This window comes from Manduca sexta, unplaced genomic scaffold (genome assembly GCF_014839805.1).
Source record: "Manduca sexta isolate Smith_Timp_Sample1 unplaced genomic scaffold, JHU_Msex_v1.0 HiC_scaffold_2268, whole genome shotgun sequence".
Classification (NCBI taxonomy): Eukaryota; Metazoa; Arthropoda; class Insecta; order Lepidoptera; family Sphingidae; genus Manduca; species Manduca sexta.
In genome coordinates, this window is record NW_023593215.1 from 1 (window position 1) to 8,791 (window position 8,791).

The 8,791-nt window shown below is 38.7% G+C and overlaps 1 pseudogene; it reads right to left on the reverse strand.

Moving 5' to 3' along the window:
- Positions 1-80: 80 nt before the first annotated feature.
- Positions 81-7,573, reverse strand: LOC119192029 (annotated as a pseudogene).
- Positions 7,574-8,791: the final 1,218 nt, after the last annotated feature.

An 8,791-nucleotide genomic window follows, 5' to 3' on the forward strand; every position in this document is an offset into this window, starting at 1 on the left:
TTCTTATGGACAATTTATTAACTTGCCGATTTTTTTATAGCTTGATGTTTAACTACAGTTTATTGTAATGGTGAGAGTACCTTAAGCGTGAACACGGTGGACGGCGGGTGGCGGGTAGCGACAGCGAGGACGGCAGCGGCGAGTGGCAGCGCACACGACGACAGTCGCGGGTCGCCGCCAAAACACGTGAACAACACCTGTAGAGGAAGAAAGTGTTTTTAGATTATTTTCACGGGTTTTGGATAATAGTTTTTTATTAACTAATGTTTTTCATTGTAGAATATTAAATCGGATATTATCCGATTTGTCAGTTAATTTTCAATTGACAAAGTTGCATATATTGACAATACTTTTTACTATAAATTTTAAAATATGTAATGTGCGGATTTGTGAATTTATCGTTCGCTTTAAAGGTTAAGGAAAACATCGTGAGGAAACCTTTACATCTGAGAAGTTCTCTATAGGAATTTCGAAGATGTGTGAAGTCTACCAATCCGCACTAGGCCAGCGTGGTGGACTAAGGCCTATTCCCTCTCATTAGTAGAGGAGGCCCGTGCTCAGCAGTGGGCAAGTATATAATATAGGGCTGGTATTATTATTATTATTAATGTGCGGATATATCCGAATGTCGGATATGAATGTAAGTGCGTGTACCTGGTGGCGGTCGTGCAGCACGTGCCGCAGATGTGCTGGCGGCAGGCAGTGCGCGCGCGGCGCAGCGCATCGCCGCTCCTCCGCGAACACGCAGTGCGCGCATCGCCGGCACCGCGCCCGCGCCTGCACCCGCGCTCACCTGCCAACAGAAATACACATCTCAATACTCTTTAGCGTTTACCACTTTAATCTTACGCTTGTATTATAAACGGTATTTATCTAAGGACGGAGCATTGCTGTGATAACAAGTCTCTTTCTTAGCCTGTTTATTTGACAGCCATCTAGATTCAAGTTGTAACTCAATATTAGCCAATCACAAGGGCCCTATGTCTACGCGAAGGCTGCCATGCTGCTCAGCACTGAGAAACAGACTTGTTATCACAGCAATGCTCCGTCCTTAGATAAATAACGTCTATAAATAAGAGGGGTAGTTTATATGTATATTGTTTTATATATTATTATGTAAACGAAAAAACTGACTAATCAATTCGCAACCCAGACAGTTGAGTCTAAAAGCATACAATTTTACACAGCAATTTTTTTATACAACACAGGAATCAGACTTTTCTTTTAAATTACTTCAAAGGGTTATTTAGGAAAGCAGTTCACCGAGTCACAAGTCAAAAATATTTATAATAAATCTATGAAAATATCCAGTCTAACTTTGATCTGATTACAGGTATATTCTCACCCTGGCCCTCTTATGCTGCAGTTTTCTACTAAGCACGGCATCAACCCCGTGCTTTTTGTGGTACGACGCGTACGCTCTTCAACTCTCCTCAGTTGTCTTCCTCGCGTACGGTCAACGGACCGCTGCGGGCTTGCGTGTTTATACTGCCTGGAATGAATCATGTATTTTCATCATTATAAAGTCAACATAGCGTCCAGGGACCAGCATTATTATATCGGATATTCTATTAAAGTCAAAAATAATCATAATTGCTTAGATTAATTATTCATGAATTAATTTACCAAGGGAATTTGGGTCAAATCAATTAGTCAAACACTGCAATATTTAACTCAATATAAATGATGGTGAATCATGGCTCATGAATCATGAAACAGTCTCAGAGTGACGAGTGCAGTGTAGTGCCACGCAGTACTTGGTGCTTCAAACTTCTATACGGTGTTGCTACTGTTTACCATCAAGCTAGCGACATGCTCGTCTCATACAAGTGCAATAAAACAACTTACAATACTGTTCCTTCTCCGCCTTCAATGACTTGATGTACTGCGCCCTGGCAGTCTGCAGCAACATCTTTAGCCGTCCCATCTGGTTCACGTACGCGGACCTCAGCATGATGAGGGTGTTTTTGGCTTCACTCACTGCCTCCTCCGCTGTGTAAACGCCGGCTCGCCTGGAAAGTAGAAAGTTAAGTTTTCATTCATATCACATACATAGCAGTGGCGAAGTTTTTATTCCTATAGACTTCCCTTTATGTGAAATTTATGTAGAATCTTATTATCACTAGAACGATTTACACAGCATTTATGCATATTAGTAGCTATATATTGTGTCGTGGTCCTTCTCGGAAAATTTCACCTTTCACAACTGATATATAGTTTTGCTATAATTTATTTGGAGTTCATATTGTGTATGACTAAATCATGAAGCAAAACAAGCTTAAAGAAAAGTAGGTGCTCTACATGCATTTCTGGCTAAGCCTACGGATAGAGTACTATAAAAGCATGTATAATTGATTGATAGATAGAAGTCGTCAGTGTATGTAAACTGTGGATAATGTTGTACAATTATCTCTTATATATATATATATATATATATATGTAATTCCACTTTAATATAATTTATTGTACAATTGTTTTTTATCCCAAGTAAATAAAAAAAAAAAAAATGTATGAACAAAGCTGAACAAGTCAGTGACAGCGACAGCTACTGACCAGAGCGGCTGGTCCTCCGCGGGCGCGTCCTCGGTGTCGGAGAGCAGGTCGTGTCGCGCGACACGTGCCGCCGGGCCCGAGCGTCACGCTGTCCGCGTCGCTGTCGCTGCCGCTGCACCACTCCAGGATCGACGCCGAGTACGCAGAGTTCACTGCCGGCGCTTCGATTTGTTCTGGAACAGATGGATTCTGATATGTTTTAATGTCTTACTAATATAGTTTAGCCTTTTTCATGCGGTTAGTAGGAAGCTGTTTGCCCTTGGTGATGTATGCGCGGGTTCGAATCCCGGGGTCGGGGCAGTGATATTTGGGTTTTTCTGCTCAGTATCAGTCCGGAGACTGTGGATGGAGAAATGTCGGTGCCATGGTTACGCCTCTGCTTACCCTTTCAGGGATAAATGCGTGGTGTGTTTATTTCAATTGTATTAGGAAACTGTGTGATAACATTCTATTAAAACCTCTCATACAACTGGAACTAAACCCGTGTGCAAGGAAAGAAATTAGAAAAATAATAATAAATACTTACTGAATGGTTCTAGCGCAGCGGGAGATGTCTGCTCCTGGTCTGAGGGATCGCTCACCACTGATACTGATGAGGCACACGAGGTCGTGCGGGGACGCTCCGTCCTGTAAAATAAATAAAATTTTAAAATATATATCCTAAATAGTGTTGTGTATAAACATAATATGACAGAATCGAAAAAGCAAATAACATATATTTATTGGGTTGTTCTCGCGGCTCTGCGTGCGTTGTGGTGTACACGTCGTTCATAACCCCCACTAGACCGCTCCCAAAGCACTTATGCGCTCAATTTTCACACCGAATGCACGGTCTTACATGGGCTATTTGTCGCCGTCTACACCCGTGTACTATTCTCAAGGTATCCCGATGTAAGCTCCATCTTTACACACACACTATCACTTAAATTTATAACATAAGTAAATATAGTTTCCACTCACTGTAGCTTTAAAACACACATAATCACTTTGATTTATAAACGTAGTAAGTCCCACTCACTTGACATAATGCGTGAGTTGGTTGAGCAGCGTCTCCGTGGTGATGACGGGTCGTGGCGGCGCCGCCTGTCGCTGTCGCGCCAACATGGCCGCGCTCGCGTGCTCGAAACATAACCTGCGATTCAATATTTCATTAATTCTCCACTGAACTGTATGCGTGTGGAGAAAAATAACACTCGCGTCCAGTATTTAAGCCATTTACTCGCAAACTAAAACTGAGCACATCTTATAATTAGTAGAGCAGTAGAATATGAATCTACCCGCATTGTTAGAATAAGAAAATTGCCAACCTATATTACATCCACCTTGTCCAATAACAAAACACATGTGCATTTTTGAACAGAGTGGTAAGAGCGTGGAACAACCTCCCACAGGATCTGGTTGCAGCTCAATGTGGAACAGTTTATGAATTAACTTGACAAATATTTTGCTCGGAAGTGAAACCGCAATGAATAATTACAGGATACAGGCATATAACAAATAATAATTTTTAAGAAGGCGTACAGTCTCTAAACAAAATAAATATATAATACTGAACTATTTTTTTTGTTCCTGCATCACTACGGTTTGTTGTTAACTAAAAACTTTGTATTTTTCTAATAGACACACTGTTAAAGCCACCACTTTCGTGCTGCTTGCTTTGCTAGTGGTAGGATATATTTTATATCCGCCCGAATAGCGACCACTGTACACACAACACAAGGTGTCAAAATCCGCCTTAGTGGCCCACGTAAGTGTGTCGTGTTCCGGGATGAGCCTGTGTATATCCAACAGACCGGCATAATTGTGTCGACTGTCGACGGTTAATCCTCTCTCGTCAGTCGCAATCTATTTAACCCACGCCACGTCCGTCAGGTGGAGTCACTTACCATGCTAGTATATCAAAAAACTCACCCGGGATCCCTAGGGTCAGTGCTCTCTGCCGGTGCAGGCAGCGTGCACCTCTCTCCGTTAGGGAAGGTGTGCGTGCACTGCCGGTAGGGCGCGGTGGAGTCCTTCAGGATGTGCCGGTAGCAGTACTGGCGGCCGGACAGCACCGGCAGGCTGCACTCGTGGCCTTTGAATGCGCACGCGCGCGAGCGAGACATTATTTCTTCTTGCAACTGGAATTTCATGTTAAGACATACAAAATTAGATGAGATGTTATGTTTAGGGTTGCCATCCGTATTTTATAATAAAGTATTGTACGTTATTTCAGGTAATTGCACTCTATACTTTATGAGAACAATAAAGTACGCGAAAATACTTTATTTACCACGATATGATTCCTCTAGGATTGTTCGTAAGAATTTTTGCGTAAAACAGCGGTAAATAATGGTACAAAAATATCAGCAAGCATTTAATAAGCCTGATATGTTAAATTTATTTGTTAAAAGTTCCCAAATTTAATAAATGTTTATGAGCAAGATAACAAAGAATTAATTTGTACTTTATTTTGATACCATGTACTTTTTATACCTTCAATTTACCTGTATACCTGATGTGCTTTTATTTGCCCAAACTATATTTTCGATCCGAGAGAACGATGATTGTCCTCGGGTTTTACAGATAGTTTTTGCAAACAAAAATAGTCTTTGTGACAAAAAAAGTCGGCAAGTTTTACACTAGCCCCAATCCATGAATTTGCCACGAGCCTTTATGGGTGTAGTTACGCCAATGTTTGTTTGTTTGTATTTAAATCGTCGCCGTACCGTTCATCAAATCAAGACATAGTAGTATTAGTAATTAGTATAATATATAGTATTTTGTGAATGGGGCATAATACAATTGACCTACAGATGGCGCGCGTGTCATCCACGATTATCGCCGAAATAACCTAATCGATTACAATGAAATTTTGTATTTTGGTTGGTTCCAGAATGCAGGATAATAATAGTTTTGGACCCGATTGGTGGCGCTGTTGTCGAAATCTAAAAATTTAAACATAGTCCAGCTAGTAACTAGTAAGTAACAACACAGAATGCATATTATTAATGCCTAAATAGTGAAATGTATGCTAAAATATTATTTCCCGCCATTTCACATAAGTTTATTATCTCCTCTGAAGATTTGTATAAATTATGCAAATAAATTATTAACATTCGAATTTCAAATGGTAACATTCAAGCGCGAACCGACTCACCTGTGCTCTCAACTTGTCCTCTTCCTGTTTTTTCAACATTTCCGGATCCGGCGGGCGGATTGACTTGACGTTGGTGATCCGAAGTCCGGTGGACAGCCGACCGCCGCGGCTAAGCATCCTCACCTTGGGCAAGTGGATCACTTTGCGAGGTGTCTCCGACATGGCGGCGTCTGATTTAACTGGAGAAACAAAATGGCTGAATGAGTATGTTCAGGATGTATGAATGATATTTTTATTCATTTAGAATTAAAAAATATACATTTTATTATGTAAGTATATATTTTGAGTAAATGAAAATATTTTAAGTCTGTTGATACTAGAGATTGCATAGTAGAATAGATAATAGTATGACCTTTAAAAGGTTGGCAACCTTAATTAAGTACAGGGCTTTATGCATTGAAGGTGATGGATTAAAAAATAAATAATAAATGCATAGGTACAATCAGAATTTAAATTGTAAACTTCGCAAACAATATGTTAAAAAGTCAGATAATGTTTAATTTGAATACGAATGCAAAACAACAATAACAAAAACATCACAATTTAGTAAAGAAAAGTATTTAAAAATAAGTTTTAATTCTCATACAATAGAGTTGAAAATCGTGTAACAGTCATGTATGGATAAATACTTCCGTACAAATACATATAATGTATTTGTTAAGTATTTTAGAGTAATTTTTGTTGTATTGATGATTTTTTGAATGAGTTAGTTAAAACCAGGTTATTGAACTTACGTTCAGAAATCCTAATATTGTGAGCGTTCAATTTGTAAACATTTTCGTTTCCAAAGCAATACATAGTTTCGATGACACCTAAAGAATAAACCGAAATTACAATTAAAAACACTACATACAACACACAATAATTAAATATCTGGTATCCACTGCGGTATTACGCAACTTGAACTCAATCTAATCTTAATTTCTTTTTTTTATCCTAGCGATATTTCCACGTCGCGCGAAATTTCACATTGCACAGTATAGTCAACAGCAGTTCTTAATAAAATATTAAACTATTTTCAGCTAATACTTTACAAAAAACAAGAACACCAAAATATTTATAAAAATCATTAACTAATTATGGTGTAATTGCCATGTACTTAAGTTACGAACTAACGTTTTTCGATGAAATAAAAAGTAAAGTATATTGTAAACAGTGGTGGGTCGGCCATTTTCACGGTGCGACAGAGAATTTAGGTCTGTAATTTCAATCTCAATTTTTTGCATTACAAAGTGAAAGAATCGCTGTAAAAATAGTCACAAATGATAGACCTAAGTTTATACTAAAACAATACACATAGTGATAAAGTGAAACGTACCTATGCTTGTTGCAGATCATCAATCTGTCACCGGAGACCTCACTACGTTAACCACCAAGTTTTATAATGGCGTCCGCTTGAGAATACCTATCAGCATTTAGTTTTGTGTTATAATTTTTTCATTTGTTTTACTATTGTTTCGTGGTTTTTAAAAACTGTGTTAATTTTTAGTTATTATTAGTGACTGAAAATATTTAGTTTATCTTAAAAATGCTAACTTATTACTTTTAAAACACTCAAATGTTAACGTGGTTTATATCCGGTTGTCGCTGTCATAGCGCTGTCCCTTTTCCACTCACGCACTTAGACGGAGCGCTGCTATCCGTCGTGCTTTCTCGCGCGCAGTCGGAACATCCGTTCAATGGCTGGTGGGCAAGAAAAATGGTATTTTACAAAAGAACAACTACAGAATTCACCAAGCAGAAAATGCGGTTTAGATGCAGATAAAGAATTAGCATATCGGCAGCAGGCCGCAAATCTAATCCAGGATATGGGACAGAGGCTTCAAGTGTATCCTTTTCAAAAAATGTGCAATCCTAGTGTAATGTTTTTGTCGAGTCATGTGTTCAAAACGCGTATTTCACGGCTTCCCAGCGTTATTTTATTAATGAAAACATAATTCATTAGTTATTTTATGCGTAATAAGTGTTGAAAAATGTGTAGTGGATGTGTTTTGACAAGAAAACGTGACGAAATCTAGTGATGGTTACGGCGTCACACTTGCAACTTTCGCTTGTGTCGCGGGATTTCCCGCGTGCAGAATTGCGCTACATTGAGGTAAGAGCATTTGTAATGTGCATATTGTGTGTAAAAATGCCCGTAAGTGTTTGTATTTAGGTTAGGGTCACGCACCAAGCGTGGTTTTCTTTCGAGGTCAGCGCACGACAGCTGTGAACGGTCGGGACGCCTGCGCGCGGTTGACGCACGCCAATCGACATGTCTGCTCTAAATTTACACGTTTTCATGAAGCATTTTACGTGGTGAGCGCACGTTGATCCCGCCGCGTCTTTCTGGCGCCAGTTATGACGTTTTCCTGGAATCCATCGGCGATATAGATCGTGGGCACGTTCATGCACTCGGCGGCATCCCGCGCAGCGCGTGCATGCATTTGGCGCCGTTTTCACACATAAATCTATGTAAATAAACAATTAACGATGGCAGAAACGTGTGGGCTGTTGTGAATGTTGTTATTGATGTAAGAAAGCCTGTTGTTATTCAGTATGATGCGTCTGTTATGATTATTATAGTATTTACGTCAATGATAAGAGTTGTCGTTCATGTTTGCTTTGAAAAGGCAATGTTTAAGATTGAATTGAAATTATTCGACATCTGTTTTCACCTTTGTGGTGGTTAATGACAGGGTCATTGGTCCCAAGTAAAGATACAATAATTTCTTTAATACTTTTCCTCCAATCTTTGTAAGTATTGAAGAGTCAATCATTTCATACTTTCATAGCGCTCTAAAAACAACATAAAATGTATAAACTTCATCTATAACATACACAATATAGATAAGTATACATTACAATTACATATAGTTTACATTGTCATATAAAAGTTCAGGCAAAATGAAAATAAATCCCACAAGATTAAAAACCATTGAACTGTGAAAGTTCATGGCAAAATATTGCATGTTCTTTCCTGCTAAAAGTAATGTGGTAAAATAATAATATTTAAAAAACAATAATACTCAGTAGTAGTTAGTCATAACAATAACTTCCTAACAAATATTTTATCTATAACTTCTTAAAATGCTGATAACTATATTTGTTATAAACAAA